Source organism: Schistocerca nitens, chromosome 1 (genome assembly GCF_023898315.1).
Source record: "Schistocerca nitens isolate TAMUIC-IGC-003100 chromosome 1, iqSchNite1.1, whole genome shotgun sequence".
Lineage (NCBI taxonomy): Eukaryota > Metazoa > Arthropoda > Insecta > Orthoptera > Acrididae > Schistocerca > Schistocerca nitens.
Genome location: NC_064614.1, coordinates 178,402,452 through 178,427,901, shown reverse-complemented (window position 1 = coordinate 178,427,901; position 25,450 = coordinate 178,402,452).

Here is a 25,450-nt window from a genome sequence, read left to right as displayed (position 1 = left end):
AAGACGACCTGAACTAGCCCCTTGCAGTACCACTGTCTGAAGCAGCTGAGATGACAGACGATATTAATTCGCGTAATATTTTGTATTATTACGCATTTTACTAAAATCAATATTTCTCCATCACAGCATTAATCATTCAATTAGAACTTTTTCAGTTGAAGAACAGAAACAACTCATTGTTCAGCCTGGACCCTTCACCTAGACAGTCTACTGCCCAAGAAGCATATGTAGGTTACTGCATACAGATTTCATGTTCATCTTTCTATTTAGTCTCATATACCTATTTTTTTGTAAGTATCGCTTCATAATGTTTTCTTTTCGTCAGCCAAGATTTCCCAGCAGTTCACTGAAGACGACCTCTTTTAAGCGTAATACGCAGAATGCGTAGCACCGATGAGGTACAGGCAGATAGGAGGTATCGTTTGGATGTAAGGCGCAGAAGACATTTTTCGTAATTTTCGCTCTGCTCCCTCCCACCTTAAATGTTACAGATGCCTCTATTTTTCATGTTGTAGTTGGTGGAAGTTGCCGTTTTTGATGTTTTCGCGGAAGGGCTTTACTGCACTCTAGTGCCAATACCGTCTGTACGTAAATCTGACTTGTCTAGTAAATTTTGAAAAGATTTTGTCTACTTCAATACTGTGTAGAGCGTTTATCTTCGAAAAACGCATAGTTTTCGAGGTATGAGCGAATAACTGAAAAAAGTGGAAACAGGTTGAGAGTTATTGCGTTTTTTCGTTGTGAAGGTGACCTGTTACGTGGCAGCAAACATATACACTCCTGGAAATTGAAATAAGAACACCGTGAATTCATTGTCCCAGGAAGGGGAAACTTTATTGACACATTCCTGGGGTCAGATACATCACATGATCACACTGACAGAACCACAGGCACATAGACACAGGCAACAGAGCATGCACAATGTCGGCACTAGTACAGTGTATATCCACCTTTCGCAACAATGCAGGCTGCTATTCTCCCATGGAGACGATCGTAGAGATGCTGGATGTAGTCCTGTGGAACGGCTTGCCATGCCATTTCCACCAGGCGCCTCAGTTGGACCAGCGTTCGTGCTGGACGTGCAGACTGCATGAGACGACGCTTCATCCAGTCCCAAACATGCTCAATGGGGGACAGATCCGGAGATCTTGCTGGCCAGGGTAGTTGACTTACACCTTCTAGAGCACGTTGGGTGGCACGGGATACATGCGGACGTGCATTGTCCTGTTGGAACAGCAAGTTCCCTTGCCGGTCTAGGAATGGTAGAACGATGGGTTCGATGACGGTTTGGATGTACCGTGCACTATTCAGTGTCCCCTCGACGATCACCAGTGGTGTACGGCCAGTGTAGGAGATCGCTCCCCACACCATGATGCCGGGTGTTGGCCCTGTGTGCCTCGGTCGTATGCAGTCCTGATTGTGGCGCTCACCTGCACGGCGCCAAACACGCATACGACCATCATTGGCACCAAGGCAGAAGCGACTCTCATCGCTGAAGACGACACGTCTCCATTCGTCCCTCCATTCACGCCTGTCGCGACACCACTGGAGGCGGGCTGCACGATGTTGGGGCGTGAGCGGAAGACGGCCTAACGGTGTGCGGGACCGTAGCCCAGCTTCATGGAGACGGTTGCGAATGGTCCTCGCCGATACCCCAGGAGCAACAGTGTCCCTAATTTGCTGGGAAGTGGCGGTGCGGTCCCCTACGGCACTGCGTAGGATCCTACGGTCTTGGCGTGCATCCGTGCGTCGCTGCGGTCCGGTCCCAGGTCGACGGGCACGTGCACCTTCCGCCGACCACTGGCGACAACATCGATGTACTGTGGAGACCTCACGCCCCACGTGTTGAGCAATTCGGCGGTACGTCCACCCTGCCTCCCGCATGCCCACTATACGCCCTCGCTCAAAGTCCGTCAACTGCACATACGGTTCACGTCCACGCTGTCGCGGCATGCTACCAGTGTTAAAGACTGCGATGGAGCTCCGTATGCCACGGCAAACTGGCTGACACTGACGGCGGCGGTGCACAAATGCTGCGCAGCTAGCGCCATTCGACGGCCAACACCGCGGTTCCTGGTGTGTCCGCTGTGCCGTGCGTGTGATCATTGCTTGTACAGCCCTCTCGCAGTGTCCGGAGCAAGTATGGTGAGTCTGACACACCGGTGTCAATGTGTTCTTTTTTCCGTTTCCAGGAGTGTAGAACTGTTGAGAAAAACTTGCTCAATTTTTTGCTGGAAAACCACCTTTCCACTGGACTATGTATACAACAGCATTATCTGCGAAAAGACTTACAGAACGCCAGACGTTATTTACCATTCATTTATAAATAATATGAAAATTAATGATCCTGTAACACTCCTCTGGGGCACGCCGGAAGTCGTGTTTACGTCACAACTACATTGTGTTCCGTTGCTAGAAGCTTGTCAATCTAGTCATACAGTTGATCTGATATTCGGAACGCTCGTATTTGCTCATTAGGCGGCAGTACGGAACTGTGTCTAATGCCTTCCGGAAGACAGGGAACAAGGCATCTATCTGTGCGCCTGTATCTACGGCTTTCTGGTTCCCGTGGATGAACAGAGCGAAGTGTGTTTCACACGACCTTTGTTTTCGGAACACCGTGTTGGTTCCTACAGAGGAGATTTTCGACCTCCAGAAATATCATAATACACGAGCAATAAGTATGTCCAAAACATCTACAGCTGACCGACGTTAGAAATATGGGCCAATAGTTTTGGAAAGGGGTAAGGACCTGCGATTTTTTTCCGATATCAGGAGCACTTCATTCCTCCAAAGACTGATGAAGAGGGGCAAGTTCTTTCGCATACTCTATGTGGAATCGTATTGGTACCACATGGTTACTCATGTCGATATCGGCCATTTTGTCGTTGGTACGGCGATTAAAAGGACTTACTATAGTGAAACAGTTTTGGAAAAGACTATTAGTGTTTCGGCCTTTTTCAGTGTTGTCCTTCATTTCAGTGCCATTATGGTCACAGAGAGTCTGAACAGATGACTTCGACCCATTTACTGATTTAACGTAAGACCAAAACTCAAGATTTTCGGTCAAGTTGGTAGACAGGATTTTACTTTCGAATTCGTTCAACGCTTCAATCGTGCCTCTCCTTACGCTAATTTTGGCTTCGTTTAATTTCTGTTAGTCTGTGAGGCTTTCGCTACGTCCTCTCACACTCCCATTATCTCTCGGAATTACCTGTTCAATATTTTTGTATACTGAACTCTTCATACTAACTGATTCTCTGCCATACCTTCTTATTCATAATGAACACCGTCGGAAGTTCGAGTCTTCCCTTGGGCATCGGTGTGTGTTGTAGTTAGTGTAAGTAGTTAGTGTAAGTTAGTTTAAGTTCGATTAAGTAGTTTGTAAGCCTAGGGACCGATGACCTTAGCAGTTTGGTCCCATAAATCTTACCACAAATTTCCAATTTCATAACGAACGCTACTGCTGTTATATGCCTTTCTGCTGCTACTGATATTATTCTATTTTAGTCTGCTCAGAAATGTTCTTCTTTCCATTTCACTTCAGTGACCCCCCACTATCCAGTCTAAGCTTTTGCACTTACATTTACATATTTCCTAGCTTCCCTGTTAACTTTTAACGTTGAACAAGTAACTCTCCGACTCGTAGGATGTTACCTGTCGTTGATCATCAAATGTTTTTCACAAGACGACCTCTCGCGTAGCAGATCCGAATGACGGACTAAACCTGTATCTCTTACCAATGCAGAGATCATCGTGAGATTTTTTTCAGCTACGCATTATGTGTCTTTAATACAGTCGTTTCTTTTACCCTACACCTGCTTATAACGTTGATCATCCCTGAATATTTGAATTTGTAGAGGCTGTTTTTCGTCCCAAGGGCAAGAGGATGCCATGAAATTATCTGCTCCTCTGTTTTGGAATTATCCTGCTGGTAGATACCATCGTGCCGAGGGAAACAAAAGTAAGGGTGGACATAATCCCCAAGAACAGATGCATGCTTTTGTTGATTCATTGTGCCTATGACGAGATCATCCTGGGAATGCCGCGAAAACATTCCCCAAACCATGACGCTCCCTCCTCCGGTTTGGACCTTTCCGACGATTGTTGTGGGGTGTTTGCGTTCAGATGTTTCACCGTACACGCCAAGGTCTGTCCGATGGAGCGTAAAACGTGATGCATCTGAAGAGGCCACGTGTCGTCACTCAATGGATATCCAGTTGCAGTAAATTGACGGCATATTTGTCTTCGTCACCAATTAATAGTAGACGCGTGAACCTGCTGTAGAGGCCCACATGCAGCAATTTTCGCTGAATGGTCGCTGATGAGCCACTGTTGGAAGTTCTTACTTCATCTGGGCCGTCACTGGCTCAACAGTTGCACGTTTGTTCGCCCGTATCCATCGCCGCAGCCGTCGTTCACCCCCCTCCCCCCCCCCCTGTCATTTATGCACCACAGTTGCTTTGGCACCGGTTTTGGGTAGTTGTATGGCTTAACCACGGTAGCCGCCAACAGTTTAAAAACTTAGCCGTTTCGGAAATACCTCCGCCCTTGAAGCTAAAGCCAATGATCAGACCCTATTGGACGTCAGGTAAATCACTCCGCTCCGCATTACGACAGCGGCTGCATTGCTTCACGTCCCCCCCCCCCCCCTCCCAAACCCTATAGATGCTGTCACCTACTAGTGCTGCCACCTGGCGTCTGTGAATGCTTACTGCACGTTCACTTCAAACATGGGAGGTGGTCACATTAATGCGACTGGGCGGTGTAGTTATTCGGTAACGCAATTTGTCACAAGTAATATAAATCTTTTGCAAAACTACACCTTAGATTATGGAATCAATACATGACATGGGAATCTTCATAAAGATTTAAAGTCACTTTGGTCCAAAAATGTGAGTACTATTCCGGAATACTAATTTTCAACTTTAGTTACTAAAAAAGTTTAAGAGGAGCCTAAATGTTTTATTGTTGACTAGCTCCGTCTACTTCATTAACAATATAAAATACCGTGAGTGATAGATAAACTCCACTTTAGTGCATTATTTGGCTCATTGTAAATAGATAGTGTAAACTGCTTTCTGTTTGATGGTGAATAAGTACAAATAATCATATGCACGAGTAGGTGTATTCACATATCCCTTCCCAGTTAATTAAATGAAAATATGTTTTATTGTTTTATTCCACATTCACGAATACCGTTTCACTTGTCTATAGAAGGAACATCAGCATACACTTCGTGTTAATATACAGGGTGAGTCACCTAACATTACCGCTGGATGTATTTCGTAAACCACATCAAATACTGACGAATCGATTCCACAGACCGAACGTGAGGAGACGGGCTAGTGTAATTGGTTAATACAAACCATACAAAAATGCACGGAAGTATGTTTTTTAACACAAACAGCACATTACGTCCACATGCTAACACCTTTTTATTGGTCTTTTCACTGACGCACATGTACATTACCATGAGGGGTGAGGTACACGTACACACGTGGTTTCCGTTTTCAATTACGGAGTGGAATAGAGTGTGTCCCGACATGTCAGGCCAATAGATGTTCAATGTGGTGGCCACGATTTGCTGCACACAATTGCAATCTCTGGCGTAATGAATGTCGTACACGCCGCAGTACATCTGGTGTAATGTCGTCGCAGGCTGCCACTATACGTTGTTTCATATCCTCTGGGGTTGTAGGTACATCACGGTACACATTCTCCTTTAACGTACCCCACAGAAAGAAGTCCAGAGGTGTAAGATCAGGAGAACGGGCTGGCTAATTTATGCGTCCTCCACGTCCTATGAAACGCCCGTCGAACATCCTGTCAAGGGTCAGCCTAGTGTTAATTGCGGAATGTTCAGGTGCACCATCATGCTGATACCACATACGTCGACGCGTTTCCAGTGGGACATTTTCGAGCAACGTTGGCAGATCATTCTGTAGAAACGCGATGTATGTTGCAGCTGTTTGGGCCCCTGCAATGAAGTGAGGACCAATGAGGTGGTCGCCAATGATTCCGCACCATACAATTACAGTCCACGGTCGCTGTCGCTCTACCTGTCTGAGCCAACGAGGATTTTCCACGGACCAGTAATGCATGTTCCGTAGATGCACTGCCCCGTGGTTTGTGAAACCCGCTTCATCGGTAAACAGGTAGAACTGCAACGCATTCTCTGTTAACGCCCATTGATAGAATTGCACTCGATGATTAAAGTCATCACTATGTAATTGCTGATGTAGCGACACATGAAACGGGTGAAAGCGGTGACGATGCAGTATGCGCATGACACTACTTTGACTCAGTCCACCGGCTCTCGCAATGTCCCGTGTACTCATGTGTGGCTTCATGGCAACAGCAGCTAACACACCAACTGCACCCGCTTCTCCGGTGACGGGCCTGTTACGGACTCGTTTGTGTGCTACGACCATACCTTTTGCATACAGTTGGCGGTAGATGTTTTGCAATGTGCGGCACGTTGGATGCTCTCTGTCCTGGTACCGTTCTGCATACACCCTGCAGGCTTCAGCTGCATTTCGTCGACACTCGCCATAGATGAGTATCATCTCCGCCTTTTCAGAGTTCGAATACACCATGGTCACAGTTCCTACAACACTACACTATCACAGACGTCTGGTAACACGGTGTACTACAGTTGGTCTGCGTGCAGAGACGAATGCAGAATAACAATAGCAGCAAGCGCTACATGCGGACACTGCGACAGCTAGACCAAACCACAACAGTGCACTACAGCCACACTCGTAAACACGGTCGTCATCGTAAACATGTCCCTGCAGATGCTGCTCGCCGACCGTGGCCCGTGTTTGTTACAACACGCAACTGAACGTCGGAGGTTTCAAGCGTCAACTTTAGGTTACAATATCTCCGGATGTAATTAACATTTTACAATGCAACAAACGGCACTGATTACGTATTTTTTTTATATGTTCAGATTTGCTAACAAAACTAACGTGGTTCCATTTAAAAAACGTAGGTTTGTGTTAAAAAACATACTTCCGTGCATTTTTGTATGGTTTGTATTAAACAATTACACTAGCCCTTCTCCTCACGTTCGGTCTGTGGAATCGGCTCGTCAGTATTTGATGTGGTTTACGAAATATATCCAGCGGTAACGTTAGGGACTCACCCTGTATACTATTTATTCAGTCTTATGATATGTTCTACATTCTTGGCCATCTCTTCACAATGGATCTGTGCAATGAAAAGTATATCTAAATAATCCAGTACAACCTAGTCACACTATCGATACCACTAAAATAAAAAAAAAGCTTCTACACAATCTTGACAAGGTGCAGTATGCTATTGTCTTATTTTTCCGCTTCAGCAGAAATCGAAACAGACTCACACATACAGGCAGTACACAAGTGCCAGAATCTCTGGTCTAAGAATTTATTTTTCCATATGAATGGACTTTGGAAACAAATGCAAACCCAGGGGTGACTAAGGGTCTCGTTCACGAATGTTGTGTTACCAACTATTGACAACTGTCCGATTTAACCGTTTGGGCATCCACAGCTTACATACATCATAGAAATATTTTTAATTTTTTAGAAAGTTATTAAAATCTTCAAAAACTTTCTCGTAGCCGCGTTAGCTATAAATAGTTCCTTTATTACAGGATCATATGCGACCGTTTTCCCGATGAATTGCATTCTCAGGTGCATACACATAACTAATTTAACGTTGGTTCATTAAAGCTACATAGTTTCCAACCGTTCGGATGTTGACCGTGTATCTTTAATGATCCAATGTTGAATCAGTTATACGTATACACGTGAGGATGGGATTAAACATCGCGAAAACGGTCGTGTATGATGCTGTAATAAAGGTAATGTTAACAACTAATGCACCTACCGTACGTTTTTGAGAAGATTTTAACAGTTTAAAATAAATTTAAAATATTTCTATGATGTATCTCAACTGCGGATTCCCAGACAGTAAAATCGTATGTTACAGAAAGACAGTTATTCATATCCAAGCTATTACTGGTTTCGTTGAATAAAGTGTCTGTTGCTTGTAAGGAGGTTTCGCCCCAGTTCCGTTGATTTGAAATTGTTACGGCACTTGCTGTCCGACATCCTTCCTGGAATCTCTGCTTCTCTTGGAGTGGTACTCAAGTTTTCGTCTCTGGGCTTACCCGATTCTAGCAGGCCAATAGCAGCAAACTTCAGGTCACCGAATTGAAAAACTTATGTAGGGCAGTATTCCACTAGAGGTCGAGAGTAACATGACGCAATGTCAGCCATTTACGAGAAATACCTCGTTTTTTGCTATTTGCGAAGACTCTGTTTGCGCGCCAAAAACACTCTACTGCGCAAAACGTTAATTGCGTAATAGCCACTGTTTTTCTATCACAATAAACTTTTATAATGGTGTTTTCTCTGTATTCTTTTATCTGTAACCAGGACATAGAAACAGATGGTAAATAAAGTAATGTATTTGGCGGGAATAAAAAATGGTTCAAATGGCTCTGAGCACTATGGGACTTAACATCTCAGGTCATCAGTCCCCTAGAACTTAGAACTACTTAAACTTAACGAACCTAAGGATATCACACACATCCATGCCGGAGGCAGAATTCGAACCTGCGACCGTAGCAGTCGCCCGGTTCCGGACTGAAGCGCTTAGAACCGCTCGGCCACCGCGGCCGGCTTTGGCGGAAGTAAATCTCTCCAACTGTGTATTGTTGGAAGCAAATCTAGGCAGCTGGATTATACGAATGTATATAATGGTGAATACTGTTCCACAGTTATGTTATTCAATTAAATCAAGCAGTGAAATCTTTAGTAACTAGACTGTTCTAAAATACCACCGTATATATTTTCTTGTGATGCGGTATCATCGTTCGACGCGACGCATTATATCATAAGGCGTACGAGAACCCTTACAAAGACACAACGCTACAAATATATCTTACTGAACACATTTCTATGCACGATAAAGTAACATCTTTGCGAAAAAGTTGTTTTAAATAACTGTTTTGTAATATATTTGAAATTTCACTTTCATTGTTGGTATTCAACAGTGGCTTGAAGGATCTAAGTCATGGCAAAGCGACAGGCACAGTTAACATCCCAGCAGGAATACTGAAGGAAATTGGAGAATCAACAAAAGAGTACTTATATAAACTTATTAAAGAATACTATGAAGATGGAAAAGAACCACGTACAGATTTGCTTAACAGCAAAACAGTAATAATCCCAAAAAAAGGAAATGCTCTGAACTGTAAGAACTACAGAAATATCTCCTTACTTTCCCACACTTCCAAAATAATGTTAATCATAATAAAAAATCAAATAAAAAAGAAAATTGAGACAAACCTAGGAGAAAACCATTTTGGTTTCAGATCCGGAAAAGGAACTAGAGGCAATACTAGCTCTGAGGATGGTATTAGAAAGACGAATTGGGGTTAATGGGAAAACCTACTTGACCTTTATAGATTTACAAAAAGCATTTGACATGGTTAGTTGGAAATTGTTATTCTGAACAATGAAGGAAATAAATCTTGATTTGAGGGGCAGTAGATAATCTGGAACGTGTATAAAATGCAGGAAGCAGAGATAGAAGTGAATAGTGTGAAGAAGAAAGCAAAAATAAGGAGAGGAGTAAGGCAAGGATGCCCATTATCACCATATTTGTTCTACTTATGTATTGAAAAAAAAAACATTGAATAATTGAAAAGAATAACCAAAGTAATTAAAATTAACGGGGAATGAATACACTGTATCCGTTTTTCAGATGATATGGTAGTACTTGCTGACTCAGTAAAGGAAATGGAGTTTATGTTGCTAAAATTTGCCAAAATCCTAAGAGAATTCATTCTAAAAGTAAATAAGAAGAAAACAAAAACTATGGTAGTAGGGAAGACAAAATAAAATGGTAAAGTTAACATTAAACTAGAAGATGATGTTCTAGAGCAGGTTGAGAACTTCTGTTATTTGGTTTAGCACAATCTCTAACGACAATAAATGTATCACAGATATAAAGAGAAGAATAGCTTTGGCAAAGCAAGCTTTCTAAAATAAAAGGAATTTACTAACAGACAATCATATAAGCCTAGAAAGTAGGAAAAAGTTTGCCAAAACTTTTGTCTGGAGTGTCTTAACATACGGCTGTGAAGCTTGGACTCTGGGAAAGGCAGAGAAAAAGAGACTGGAAGAAATGGAAATGTGGATATGGAGAAGAATGACGAAAACAAGCTGGATAGATAGAAAAAGTAATGAACAGGTCTTAAGAGAAGTGAATGAGAACAGAACGCTGCTAAATTATATAGGAAGAAGAAAATCAAAAATGATAGGGAACATAATGAGACACAACCAGTTCCTAAAGAATGTATTTTAAGGAAAGGTTTAAGGGAAAAAACCAAGAGGCAGGCCAAGATCAACGTATTTTAATAACATCAAAGAAGATATGGGTATAAAATCGTATGAAGAATTGAAGAGGATGACAATGGAGAGAGGAACGTGGCTAAATCGACAAGGCATAGCCTTTAGTTTATGATGATGATGTTGGTACTTGAGATCTACCTATATTTTCTGGCACATAAACCACATATTAGAGCAACATATTAGTCGACATTAACATGGGATATGTCCATCCTTATCCTTGTTGATGACTGAAGTCTGCTGCAGGCACTCTCAATAAGGTGTCTGGATAGAGGAATGGCAGCCCATTGTTCGTCAATAGTCGAAACCTAAGTTAACGGTCTAACTCATCCCAGAGATGTACCACTGGGTTCAAATCGGGTCTCTGGGCAGGTCAGTCCATTGTTCATATCAGCACCTCACAGATGCTGCTTTATGCCAGGGATCATTGTCGTGTTGACAAAAATAGTAATTATCTCCGAACTGGTCCTCTACTGCACACAGTACAGAATACTGAAAAAATGTTCATATCGTTCCCTTAATCTCGCTAAGGGGACCGCACCATAAGCTCCATACCCACCATCACTTCACTGGTGGCACTACACATTATGGCGGTTAATATGTACCACGCATTCGCCAAACCCATATCCTTTCCTCGCATTCTTATATGGTACAGCGTGATTCACTACTCCAAAACACTCGTTTCTAGTCATCCACACTCCAGTGACGTCGCTGTCGCTCTTTACACCACCTCAAGCATCGCTCAGCGCTTACAACTGAAATGCATAAAATAATAATTTAGCTGCAAGTTCATTGTACCCCATTCGTTTTAACTCCGTACAGACAGTCGTCGTGCTAGCCTCACTGCTCGTAGCACTTTGAAACTCATGAGTGGTTCCTTCTGCTTATTTCATGCTCGTTGATCACCGTCCGTCAGTACATGAGGACTGTCTGGTTTTGATTTAGGTGTGGTTGTTCCTTCGCCTTTCCATTTCAGAGTCACATCACCAACAGACCAATTGGGCGGCTTTAGAAGGGCTGAAATGCCACTGCTGGATTCGTTACTCGGGTGACATCCAGTGTCTAGTCCACGTTCAAAGTGAGCTCTCCTGACTGCCCCAGTCTGCTGCTATTGCTTCTCTACTGAGATTAGTTCCCGCCTCCTTTCTTGCTGTCGGATCCACTTCTCGTGACAACTAACTGTCAATTCCATATCAGATACGTGTGTGCACGTACTTTTCATCAGGCGGTGTATATTAATTGATGTTTTGTCCAGGGTCACGGATTCACTTGATGTATGAGGTGATGTAAAGTATTGAATAAGAAACGAAAACTTCGTGGAATGTAGTTTCTATCGACAGCTAGCAACATAGTTTCTATCGACAGCTAGCAACAAAAGCAGGTATTTGATGAACTCCAATACGGCTTTCATCAGCCTTGCCACCACACCATTTATCAAAAATGAGAACATGGTTCCGTCTGAAGTGATACACAGCTACTGCGAAGCAGCAGTTTTGATAACAGCATTTGTAAAACTGTTACTCATCTACGAACTTCCAGCATGCTAGAGTAGGTTGGGCCGGCAACTTCCGTTAACCAGTACAGCGAAAAACCAGTCCAAGTTGCAAATTTTTGTTTTTAGTCTCTCGATTACTAGTTCCGCGCCGAGACCCATTTGATGACGACTTGAAAATAGATCTCGACCCGAAACTAGACATTGAGCGAGTAAAACGTAAAAATTTTCAACTTGGACAGGTTTTTCGTTCTATTCCTACTCATCTGTTACTGCGCTGTCCCAGAAATACGGTCTCCTCGTTTGCTGAAGTCCTGCTGCTCCATTAGTAGCAGCTGTTGCTGACTCCTCCAAGATACTTCTTCGCTTATCCACCACTCCGTTGCTCTACTCCTCTTCTCTACTCTTCCATACTCTTTTATTCCGTTCTTCTATTACTGCTGTGATACTCAACAGGGCTGTTATTTTATCCAAAGCCTTTTTCCATTTAGATTTGGTTGCACACAAGCTGCCTCATTACCTTTCTGTAACATTCCGTCTACATGTGATCCGTCACCTTCAAACAGATAGTCAAGAATCATAGTTTGATGCTTTCCAACACGAATGTGGCCACGTCTCTCGCCTTACTTACCGTTGCGACAAATGATAACCACGTGCTGACGTCTTGGCTGACAGTCAACTGATAACTCGCTTCCAGTTGTGTCCACAGCATTAACCGTAGCAAACATCCTGACCCTGACCACCTGTGTGCCTCATCACGGACGCGGGTGCATATCTACCAATAAATTTCTTAGGAAGCTGTTCCACTAATACTCTGACATTTAACTAAAATATTCCCCAGTCATGATGGTCCCCGCCGCGTAAAAAAAAAAAAAAAAAAAAAAAAAAAAATCGGACGTTCGGTACGTAACGCAAACATCTTTTTTCTCGGCCAATTTCTGTTGAAAAATGCGGAATTTGTTGTGGAACGACGAGGAATTTTCCCGCTTCAACTTGTATGGTTTCATGAAGTTCAGATAGAAAGCAGAAGTGAACATAGCCTCCAAAATGGCGTCTGTAAAAAGGTCCGTTCCAGGCAGAGATATTCATGGGCGCTTGCAGAATGTCTAAGTAGTGCTGGCAGTGAACAAAAGCACTGTGATCCGTTGAGCAAGGCGTCTATCATCATCGCAACAAGGTCCCGCAAACCTGTCCCATCTCCTGGGTGCCGGCCATTCGCACGCAGCTGTGACTCCTGCAGTGTTAGAACGTGCGGACTCTCTCGTTTAAGGTGATAGATGGATCACAATCAAACACCTCGCTGTTCAACTGGGCATCTCTGTCCGTAGTGCTGACACGCTCGGCCAACACTTCGGGTATGTCTACCTCATCTATCCTTGCAGCCCGGTTCTCGCACCTTCCAAATTCCATTGGTTTGACCCAATGAAGGATGCACTCTACAGGAATCAGTCCATGGATAATGGCTAGGTTACTGATGAAGCAAGAAGTTGGCTCTGAGAGTGGAGTGGTACCATGCAGCCATACATGCCATGCCAGTCAGGTGGCGTAAGACAGTCGAACTGAACGGGGATTTTGTTGAAAAATAGGGGTTTGCAGCCCAAAGTTGGGAATAATATGGTGTACTGGAATCCTGAATAAAACCAACTTGCTTTCAGAAAAATGAGTTGTTATTTATTGAACGCACCTCGTACATTAATGTGCACTGTTCAAAGTGCTGCTAATACAAAAAGTATTACATGTCCTGTTTGTATACCCTTAAAGGAAACAATGACATTTTATACATTATAGTCTTTTATTCTGTATCTGTCACCCATTTCTCTAGGATGTCTCTCGTAGATCACCATTTCCTTCTCTCTCTCTCTCTCTCTCTCTCTCTCTCTCTCACTCTCACTCTCACTCACCTCTCATTCTCACAGAGGAAATCTAGACGTCTATGGTGAACTCATTACAGTTGTCTTCACACAAAGAGAATGATAACAGTTACCTCCTTCATGTTCATCAAATATTTTTTACACATTTAAAACAATTAAATTTCGAAAAAAACAAAAATACAATAATTATCATAATTATATTTATATACGTAGCAAAAGAATATGTTTGGATACTTTATCGCATTCCATTTCTAGTTGTCCCTTATGTATAAACTTGTCAATTTCAACTAGTCTCTTAGCAGCTATTCTTGTCATCTGAATTCGATGTTGCATATTTCAAGGGTAAATATAACAATATCTCTGAGACATTTATCTTCGTTTTCAGGTCCTATTTATGCTCAAATCTACATTTAGTATTACATGTCTCCCACCATGACATGTCTGGATCACTTTGAGGCACATACGTATGTGAACTGCACCCTCTACATTTTTTCCGTGATTTAATTAGTACAATTCCACTCAGTTTAATATTTTGATGAATACATATTATCTGAAATTGTCCTTTCTTCCTTTCTAAAAACTACACACAAGGGTTCGTTGGCACTTAGTGTGTCCATAAACTCCTATCTAATAAAATCATTTTCTTAATACAATTATTAATTGAGGACTTGTATTTAATAACATCATTTTATAGTCTTCTTGGTCACACACTGACATTAACGATTAAATAATTTCGTTTAACTTAATTTGTCCACCTCCTTACAATCTAATATGACATTTGATGACTTTGCGTATAACTTCTTAGATCTACCGAATGAACAAAGAAAACGTTTGGCACCACCATCTCTGTCCGGCCGCTTGAATTTGCCCGAGCAACGACCTAACTGGTTAACTTCGAATCTAATAAATTCGGTAACGGCGTATCAGACCGTCTTTTTTCTCTTGACAATTATTTCTCACATAAACCTACCCTGCAGCACCCTTACATCCTTTTCAGACTGTTTCTGACCAACATGCATACTTACTGTTCCTTACCAGTCGTCGCATTGACTACTAAAGGTACGCCTAACACTTTTTGTGTAGATCGAAATCTTTATTCACCATTAATGGAATGTTAACTATGTAACATAACACAACATCATATATGTAGACACAAACAGTGACCAAAATGTACTCCTGTTGATCATTTAATTTAGATTCACATGTTTGAAGAAATACAAAAACAGAAATGGAAAATAGAGAAAATGAAAATTGAGGGACTGGCAAGGCAAGATGCACTGGAAACAGACAACCTTTCTAAAAATTTCCAACATCTTGGAGCAGAAGAAGGCTGGAAGCAAATAAAATCTAGTATATATATATATATATATATATATATATATATATATATATATATATATATATATATATAGGGTTATTACAAATGATTGAAGCGATTTCACAGCTCTACAATAACTTTATTATTTGAGATATTTTCACAATGCTTTGCACACACATACAAAAACACAAAAAGTTTTTTTAGGCATTCACAAATGTTCGATATGTGCCCCTTTAGTGATTCGGCAGACATCAAGCCGATAATCAAGTTCCTCCCTCACTCGGCGCAGCATGTCCCCACCAATGAGTTCGAAAGCATCGTTGATGCGAGCTTGCATTTCTGGCACGTTTCTTGGTAGAGGAGGTTTAAACACTGAATCTTTCACATAACCCCACAGAAAGAAATCGCATGCGGTTAAGTCGGGAGGCCATGACATGAATTGTTGATCATGATCTCCACCACGACCGATCCATCGGTTTTCCAATCTCCTGTTTAAGAAATGCTTCTGCTTTAGCCTTTTCCGTAAGATTTTCCAAACCGTCGGCTGTGGTACGTTTAGCTCCCTGCTTGCTTTATTCGTCGACTTCCGCGGGCTACGCGTGAAACTTGCTCGCCCGCGTTCAACCGTTTCTTCGCTCACTGCAGGCCGACCCGTTGATTTGCCCTTACAGAGGCATCCAGAAGGTTTAAACTGCGCATACCATCGCCGAATGGAGTTAGCAGTTGGTGGACCTTTGTTGAACTTCGTCCTGAAGTGTCGTTGCACTGTTATGACTGACTGATGAGAGTGCATTTCAAGCACGACATACGCTTTCTCGGCTCCTGTCTCCATTTTGTCTCACTGCGCTCTCGAGCGCTCTGGCGGCAGAAACCTGAAGTGCGCCTTCAGCCGAACAAAACTTTATGAGTTTTTCTACGTATCTGTAGTGTGTCGTGCCCATATGTCAATGAATGGAGCTGCAGTAAATTTATGAAATCGTTTCAATCATTTGTAATATATATATATATATATATATATATATATATATATATATATATATATACTCCTGGAAATGGAAAAAAGAACACATTGACACCGGTGTGTCAGACCCACCATACTTGCTCCGGACACTGCGAGAGGGCTGTACAAGCAATGATCACACGCACGGCACAGCGGACACACCAGGAACCGCGGTGTTGGCCGTCGAATGGCGCTAGCTGCGCAGCATTTCTGCACCGCCGCCGTCAGTGTCAGCCAGTTTGCCGTGGCATACGGGGCTCCATCGCAGTCTTTAACACTGGTAGCATGCCGCGACAGCGTGGACATGAACCGTATGTGCAGTTGACGGACTTTGAGCGAGGGCGTATAGTGGGCATGCGGGAGGCCTGGTGGACGTACCGCCGAATTGCTCAACACGTGGGGCGTGAGGTGTCCACAGTACATCGATGTTGTCGCCAGTGGTCGGCGGAAGGTGCACGTGCCCGTCGACCTGGGACCGGACCGCAGCGACGCACGGATGCACGCCAAGACCGTAGGATCCTACGCAGTGCCGTAGGGGACCGCACCGCCACTTCCCAGCAAATTAGGGACACTGTTGCTCCTGGGGTATCGGCGAGGACCATTCGCAACCGTCTCCATGAAGCTGGGCTACGGTCCCGCACACCGTTAGGCCGTCTTCCGCTCACGCCCCAACATCGTGCAGTCCGCCTCCAGTGGTGTCGCGACAGGCGTGAATGGAGGGACGAATGGAGACGTGTCGTCTTCAGCGATGAGAGTCGCTTCTGCCTTGGTGCCAATGATGGTCGTATGCGTGTTTGGCGCCGTGCAGGTGAGCGCCACAATCAGGACTGCATACGACCGAGGCACACAGGGCCAACACCCGGCATCATGGTGTGGGGAGCGATCTCCTACACTGGCCGTACACCACTGGTGATCGTCGAGGGGACACTGAATAGTGCACGGTACATCCAAACCGTCATCGAACCCATCGTTCTACCATTCCTAGACCGGCAAGGGAACTTGCTGTTCCAACAGGACAATGCACGTCCGCATGTATCCCGTGCCACCCAACGTGCTCTAGAAGGTGTAAGTCAACTACCCTGGCCAGCAAGATCTCCGGATCTGTCCCCCATTGAGCATGTTTGGGACTGGATGAAGCGTCGTCTCACGCGGTCTGCACGTCCAGCACGAACGCTGGTCCAACTGAGGCGCCAGGTGGAAATGGCATGGCAAGCCGTTCCACAGGACTACATCCAGCATCTCTACGATCGTCTCCATGGGAGAATAGCAGCCTGCATTGCTGCGAAAGGTGGATATACACTGTACTAGTGCCGACATTGTGCATGCTCTGTTGCCTGTGTCTATGTGCCTGTGGTTATGTCAGTGTGATCATGTGATGTATCTGACCCCAGGAATGTGTCAATAAAGTTTCCCCTTCCTGGGACAATGAATTCACGGTGTTCTTATTTCAATTTCCAGGAGTATATATATATATATATATATATATATATATATATATATATATATTACACTCCTGGAAATTGAAATAAGAACACCGTGAATTTATTGTCCCAGGAAGGGGAAACTTTATATATATATATATATATATATATATATATATATATATATATATATATAACGCAGCAGGAATGGCAGTTGGGAAAACTAAACACAAAAAATAAGAGAAGCGATAAACGTAGGCTTCCGCGGCCGTTGTCACAGTCAATAAAATTCTTCTGGGCTTGGGGCTGCATTGTCAATTATAAAATTCCGACGTTCCGGCGACTATTGCGAGACACCTTCCTCAGGTTGTATTGCTAACTGCTGAATGAGCACTAGTTAGATTACTTATATACTATGGAGAAGTGCTGTCATTGGGTATGAGGATGAGGAGGAAGGGTATTAGGTGTTCTTTTCTTGATCTTTGCATTTCGTGTTGACATTGGCGGATTTCCTTTATTGCTTGCCATTGGTGGAAATCGGCGAATAGGAGACTGAGCGGCAAGTGCAGCGTAGCGCTGTTTACTAATAGCCTAGTATCGGCTAGGGCGCGTCAGCATTCCGTGTACCCTCCGCCACTGAAGCCTAGCACGTCCCTGTTGCTTTGATGGAGCTCTTCTTCCGTAAAGCTGTCACTGCTGGCAGCCAGGACACTGGAAGTCGGTACCCGTATTGTCTATTTATGTTGTCGCGTCGCTTGGTTATTTCTGTAGCCTCTCTAATCTTCCTCTTCAAACTAAACGGCTATTTAGCCAGTACGCGGGCCTCTCGAAATTCGGTCGCCATCCTGCGCTGTTCCTGGTGTTCTGCCACCGCTGATTTGTTGTATTGTTTGAGGCGGATATGTCTCTCGTGCTCAGTTAACCCTGTGCACATTGGACGCCCAATCTCACCTACATACACCAGTCCACATTCGCACCCGATTTCATAAACTCTGGCTGCCTGAAACTTGACAATTGTATCTTTCGTCGAGCCCAGGACGTCTTTTATTTTATTGTTGCTATGAAAAACCGACTTAATACCTGCTCGACGGAGAATTTTGCCCACACATTCAGTAACCACTTGTACATATGGTAGCAGGACGGTGTTCCGAGCTTCGTTCTGCACTTCCCTATTGCCCTCTGTAGTGTTAGCAGTTAGCCAACACTACGCACACTACTTGGTTGAGGAGGCCGATATGCACGCGTGAACTCACGCAGGCTGCCGTGAGGTCTGAAACAGGATACGTAATGAATGCTATAAAGAAAAGTACGTAGCTGCCGGAATACTTAACTTTAATCCATCATTGTTGTACATCGCTCTTGACGATACAAGTGAGACTCTGAAGATACATGCAATGTAATACTAATGGCGCCTTGCTAGGTCGTAGCCATTGACTTAGCTGAAGGCTATTCTAACTATCTGCTCTGCAAATGAGCGAGGCTTCGTCAGTGTGCATCGCTAGCTAAGTCGTCCGTACAACTGGGGCGAGTGCTAGTAAGTCTCTCGAGACCTGCCGTGTGGTGGCGCTCGGTCTGCGATCACTGACAGTGGCGACACGCGGGTCCGACATGTACTAATGGACCGCGGCCGATTTAAAGCTACCACCTAGCAAGTGTGGTGTCTGGCGGTGACACCACACCCTCCTCCTTCGTCGCCATAGTTTTACGTATCATCCTCATGTCGTATTCATTAGCTCCAAAAATGGACCTGAGGTTCTGTAGTTCAGCTTTGAGATTTTGTTCATTGCTGATCCTGTAGGCTCTCTTAATTAAAGTTTGCAGGGCTGATTTCTTTTGCGTCGGATGGTGGTGGAAGGTTGCATGCAGGTACCTGTCCGTGTTGGTGGGCTTCCTATAACCTCTGTGTTCAAGGTTCCCGTCTGGCTTACGGTAAATTTCCACATCGAGGAAAGGGCAATATCCGGTATTTTCTATCTACATGGTAAAGTGAATTTTGATGTGCTACTGCTTGAAATGTTGGTGGAAGCTCTGAAGCTCTACTTCTCCGTGTGGCCAGATGACAAAGGTGTCGTCAACGTATCGTAGCCAGCATTCTGGGCGTAATAATGCGGAGTGAAGTGCTGTTTCTCCGAACGCTTGCATAAAAATGTCTGCTGCGACTCAGTGGAAAACTGGGTGAGGATGACTGGGAGATACCACTCGACTTCCAGAAAGCATCATGGTTCCTATAGCGAAGGAGATGGCTGCTACAAAAGTCTATTTTTCACTGATCAAAAATTCTCATAAAGCTAATTCTGAGGAGAACTGAAGAGAAGGTGCATTATATGCTGAGTGAAGACCAGTTTGGATTCAGCAGGGAATTAGGCACTGTAGTTTCTCATCGTAAAGCAAACACAGGAAACCAAGTTGCTTTATTTTGCCTTTGTAGACCTCGAAAAGGCATTTGATAATGTTATCCGCCAAGAGACGTTCAGAGCTCTGAAGAAAGCAGGTCTAAAACACAAAAACATGCGAGTGACACTCGGCTTTTATAAGAACGATGCTGTGATCAGGAACTTCCATTAGGAACAAGAAGTAAAAGTTAGAAAGAGACAGTGGTGTGTTCTCTTTCTCTCTCTCTCTCTCTCTCTCTCTTTCTTTCTCTCTCTCTCTCTCTCTCTCTCTCTGACTCTCTCTCTCTGTCTTCTCTTATATTTAGTGCATATTTCCAGGAAGCTATACACGAGGTTGATTGCAGTGTACATTGATTTCCAGAAGGCGTTCACTATTCACATGAAGGAGCAGGTATCTTTCACAGTACGACACCAGCAGAGGAAACGATACACTTTCTTTAACATTTATGTGTTATACCGTACAGAGAGACGAAAACACTCTTCTGACTTTGTAGTATCTGAAAGTAGAATCTTCGTACCGAACACTTACAAATTAAAAAGAAAAAGAAAGGAACAATGTGGCTATGATCGGAGAAACCTTGGACAAGCATTTGTATGTGAAAATCAAAACATATGCACAGCACATGCAGTAGCACTTAAGATATAATTATTTGATTGTATATTTCTGGTTGTCTACACTCTGTTTAAAATAGAAACATTTTGAGATTACAGGTGTTGGATGTATTGCTGTTGGCAAGTAATCACACATGTTAAAGGAACAGTCCGTTCAGTACAGGAACAAAAATGGATTAATTAAAATCAAGGTGTGCTTACGCGTACAACGATTACAGCTTCATGTGGTGCATTATGTGGAATCATAAATCTCTGTGGGGTTGCTTTCCTAGGGAAGCTGTAACTAAGGTATCGTCGCCATAACGAAGTTAATACATTCGCTGTAGAATGGAAATTGCCACAGTAAAGTATATTTAATAGGCGTTATTACTATGTGCCTAGTTCCACTAATACAATTGCCCATAAGAAAGGACTTCCATCTCTTCAGCGAAAGCCGGTTGTTTGTCCGCCTTTCCATGATCCCGTGGGAATGACTATGACATTCATAAACAGAGATCTGTTACAGTTCATCCTTGGTATTAAGAAGGCAGTGCACACCGACATCCGACCTGATTCTGTTCGATACAGTTCATGTAAATTCATATAGCAAGCTGAAGATTTACTCCGACTTTATAAAAAATGATGATAAAACGGTTGTAAATAAGCTAACAGAAGTTAGTTATGGGCTGACAAAATGAGAACATAAAAAAGATTAAAAACATATTAAATAAATTTATCAAGGGGCAGGGAGACATTTGTTTCCATTATTGTGGACTATGAATGTGTATTATTTCTTGAATATCATGGGGACAGAATGTTTTGACAATTTAGGAAGAAATGGTTTTGTACTGCATCAGTCTGACTATTTCAAGTCGATTTAACTTATGGCCGTAGAGCTCCAACTTCGCCAGGTTCATCTTGAAACAGTTAGCAGTGTACAAGACATAAAGATATTAATATTACCCACAAAGTGCTCTAGATTGCTAATGTGCTCTTCAGAGTTTTAGTTTATGCATTCGCAAGTTGGAGGGAATCCGTGTGCTCTGCTCCTGTTTGTCCCAATGGAAACAGAATTTAAATGTAAACCATGTTTTGTAGTAAATGTGTTGTTATTGTTGCTGCTGTCTCTACTCCAAAGACCCCAACTATCTAGCTCTCCATGTTACTATATCCTGTGTAATCCTCTGTTAAACAGTAAGATATTATTTAGGTTGCTTGTTACCTGTATAAAAGGATATTTTTCCGTTGTGTTTGTTGAATAAATTTCCAAGTTGTAGTGGAAAGGACGACTGTCTAAACTTGTTTTTGTTGTGTCAGGGAATTGATTAGTGAAGCTATCATCAACCCAAAATTTGATTTGAACACCACAGTTCTATTGGATATGGTATGTCCCTCACCGACTTTTGATCTAACTTACCCAGCCATTTGTAGGGGTTTTTACGGTGTGTCGTGAATTCCGAATTGCTGTACAACAAGGAAATTTCACATTGCTAAACACTGTCAGTTGTGAAATATGTGACATATTAAAAGCCGAGAGCAGAACTTTGTATCTACATGCGAGCCACCGGAATCGATATTAACCACTATTTTGCAGTACCTATTGATGTATGTGAATGGTTAATATCTGCACGATTATTTTGCAGAGTGTACGATTAACACCTAATCTGAAGATTGCGATCATCTGTTGCTCTTGTCTTCATTTGCTATTAATAACATCTACATCGGTCATTGTGGCTAGCCAGTACATTATAAATGACCGCTTGTTATTGGTGCTTGAGACAATCATGGCAAAGAAATCAGTTGTTTCCAGTGGCTAATTTTCCGCTATGAACTTAAATTTCTACTCACCTTAATTCCTACGTTTATTCACTGTCTAACAAACATCACTTGAGTTGCTTCGCAACAAATCCACTGAAATTGTCTGGTTCGAAGGCGGGAATTGGCTTAAGTGAAGTATTTATCAGAAGCTGGAGCGCCCTTTCATTATTTAATTAAAACAAGAAACTGTAGCTGTTCGAAAGCCATTAGCCTGGCTACAATAAATTATTAATTATGTTGTTTACTTCCGCCTGTAACTTACAGACCATTGCAAGTCGTCACTGCACGTCCAACTCGCAGATAGATATGTACTGCTTCAAGTACTTCTTTCAGTACAACTCAGTCTTAGGTCATTCACTGGAATTTTTCTACTTGGGAGACACGATCTTTCTTAAGACTTCAGCGTTTTTAGTAAGATAGGGTCTATCTTATTTGTGGTTTATAGCACGGATTTTTCTGTGTGTCCTTTCCTGTTATTTCATTTTGTTTGTCTAAAGCTATTGTAAAATTTGATCATGAGTGAGAAGGTCTCAAATCGCCGTAAGCAAGCGAGATAGGGGGTTCGTTGAGATTAGTGTAGCATGTAACACATCAGTCATTTGGTTTCATATGGAGAGAGAAATTTGATTGCGGGTCGCTCTTAGAGGGCGCGCGCTTGACAACCGGTGATGCCGGCTCACCAATGCAGACAGCGGAAGGGGGCTGAAAGACGGTAGCGAACGAGTGGTCAGTGGCAGATCGCTCCACGTGAACCTGTAAGTTTTAAACGGCTGGCGGTTTCGTGACGTCACGCGGGTTTATTCCGTTCCAGCGACGACTTTAAGACAATGTTTTGTCCACATATGCGGTGATTACATGCAAACCCGAATTAGTGAGACAATGTACGATACAACAAATGAAAGAACGGTTTGAGACAAATCAGCCGTTAAGATGATACGATTTATACGAATTTTACATCAAAAGATATTAAATAAACAAACCACAGTATGTGCAATTTATTGAATAATTTAAAACTTTTGAACCAGTCCACGTTCAGAATAGAGCGAGTGCTCATGTTAAAGCTCTCGTCGAAGTGCAACGCCTGACATACTTGTAAAATTTGCAGAATTAATATTTCGCTGGTAAAAGACCAATTTTATTAATTTGTTACTAATAATTAATTAAAACAAATAATATAAGACAAATACACGAAAAGCAAGGCAGTGTATGATAGCGGTTGCCGTTATACACATTTCATCATCATTAGTTTGTGTTATTTGTAATTGTTATGATATGTTGACTGTGTTTATTAATAATTTTTCCATAGTTTTGCCCATATTTGTTGAACCTTTGTATATACGTGAATTCTGATCAGCGCTTCAAATCTGCATGGAAAGTAGCGCCTTACAAAGAACTGTAATGTTATTTTGTGGCACAAATGGACAAAAATTATTTTCGCACCGTGCAAAATAGCTGAAAAACATTAGAACACTAATTATGGGCAATTTGTTTCAGCTAAAAATTTGTGAAACGTATATTTCTTAAGCGGAGGATGATTTCAAGCATCACAGAGCAAGGCAGATGTACCAGAATATAAAAAAGTCCTTGGGAAAATTCACTAAAAGGGAACAGTTTATAAAGGACCATAATGGGAAAATACTTACAAACAAGAATGACATACAAGAAACATGGAAGACATACTTTACACAGCTGCTCAACTGCAATGATACACAATATTACTTTACATTTGAAGAACCAGATACAGTTGATATACAAGTCAACACACCATCAGTAAATGAAATAAGACAAACAATAAAGAAATTAAAGAACAACAAGGCCTGTGGGGAAGACCAGGTATATGCTGAGCTTTTAAAAAATGGAGGACCACAATTGGAAATAGAACTACATTCCTTAATTGAAACAATTTGGGAGACAGAAAACATACCGGCCGATTGGAAAACTGCAATTATATGCCCCATCTTTAAGAAGAATGATCCCCTTGTCTGTGATAACTACAGAGGAATTGCCCTACTCGATGTCACATATAAAATTTTGTCGATGTGTATACTACACAGACTGATTCCCATAACCGAAGAACTGATTGGGGACTACCAATGTGGTTTCCGCACTAACAGATCCACTTTGGATCACTTATTCACATTGAGACAAATAAATGAGAAGGCATGGGAATTTAATGTAGATACCCATATTCTATTTATAGACTTCAAGAAGGCCTATGATAGCATACACCGACAGACACTCTTAAACACCATGAAAGAATTTGAAATACCATTAAAATTAATCAAATTAATTAAAATGTGTTTGGAAGAAACCATATGCAAAGTTACAACACCTACAGGAGAGACTGAAAATTTTAAGGTGTACACTGGACTGAGACAAGGGGATGCCATCTCACCTATTCTATTTAATATTATCTTAGAGAAGATTGATAGAGAATTCACCAAAACTAATCCACAAGGGATCCAACTGCAGGGACAGAACATTACTAGACTTGCTTATGCAGATGATGTAGCCTTAATAAGCACTTCAAAAGCTGAATTAATCAGGATGATGCAAAATTATTACAAAATAGCTGAGAAAGCTGGACTTCATGTGAATGAAGAAAAGACAGAATATCTAGTCATAAGTAAAAAACTCCAAAAGAATACACCACTGACCGTAAATGGTCTCACTTTCAAGGCAGTTGACCACTTCAAGTACTTAGGGAGTCTTTTTAGCAGAGACAATAGAGCAGAAATAGAAATAGACGCCCGTCTAGCAGCAGCTAATAGAACTTTTTACAGCTGTAACAAAATTTTAAGGATGAGATCACTTAGTACTGAATTCAAAATCCGTTTTTATCAGTCAACTATTGTACCAGTAGCATTATATGGATGTGAAGCTATTACATTCAGGAAAAAAGATGAAGAAAAACTGTTGATATTTGAAAGAAAAATACTAAGAAAAATATTTGGACCAATCTTCGATGAAAATGTCATGGAGTGGAGGATAAGGAAAAATGAAGAACTACGGGAGCTGTACAAACATAGTACCATTGTGGAAATGTTAAAGAAGAGAAGACTGAACTGGGCTGGTCATGTAGCAAGGATGCCGGAGAACAGACTACCCAAAATAGCATCCACTAAGAAATTAGAAGG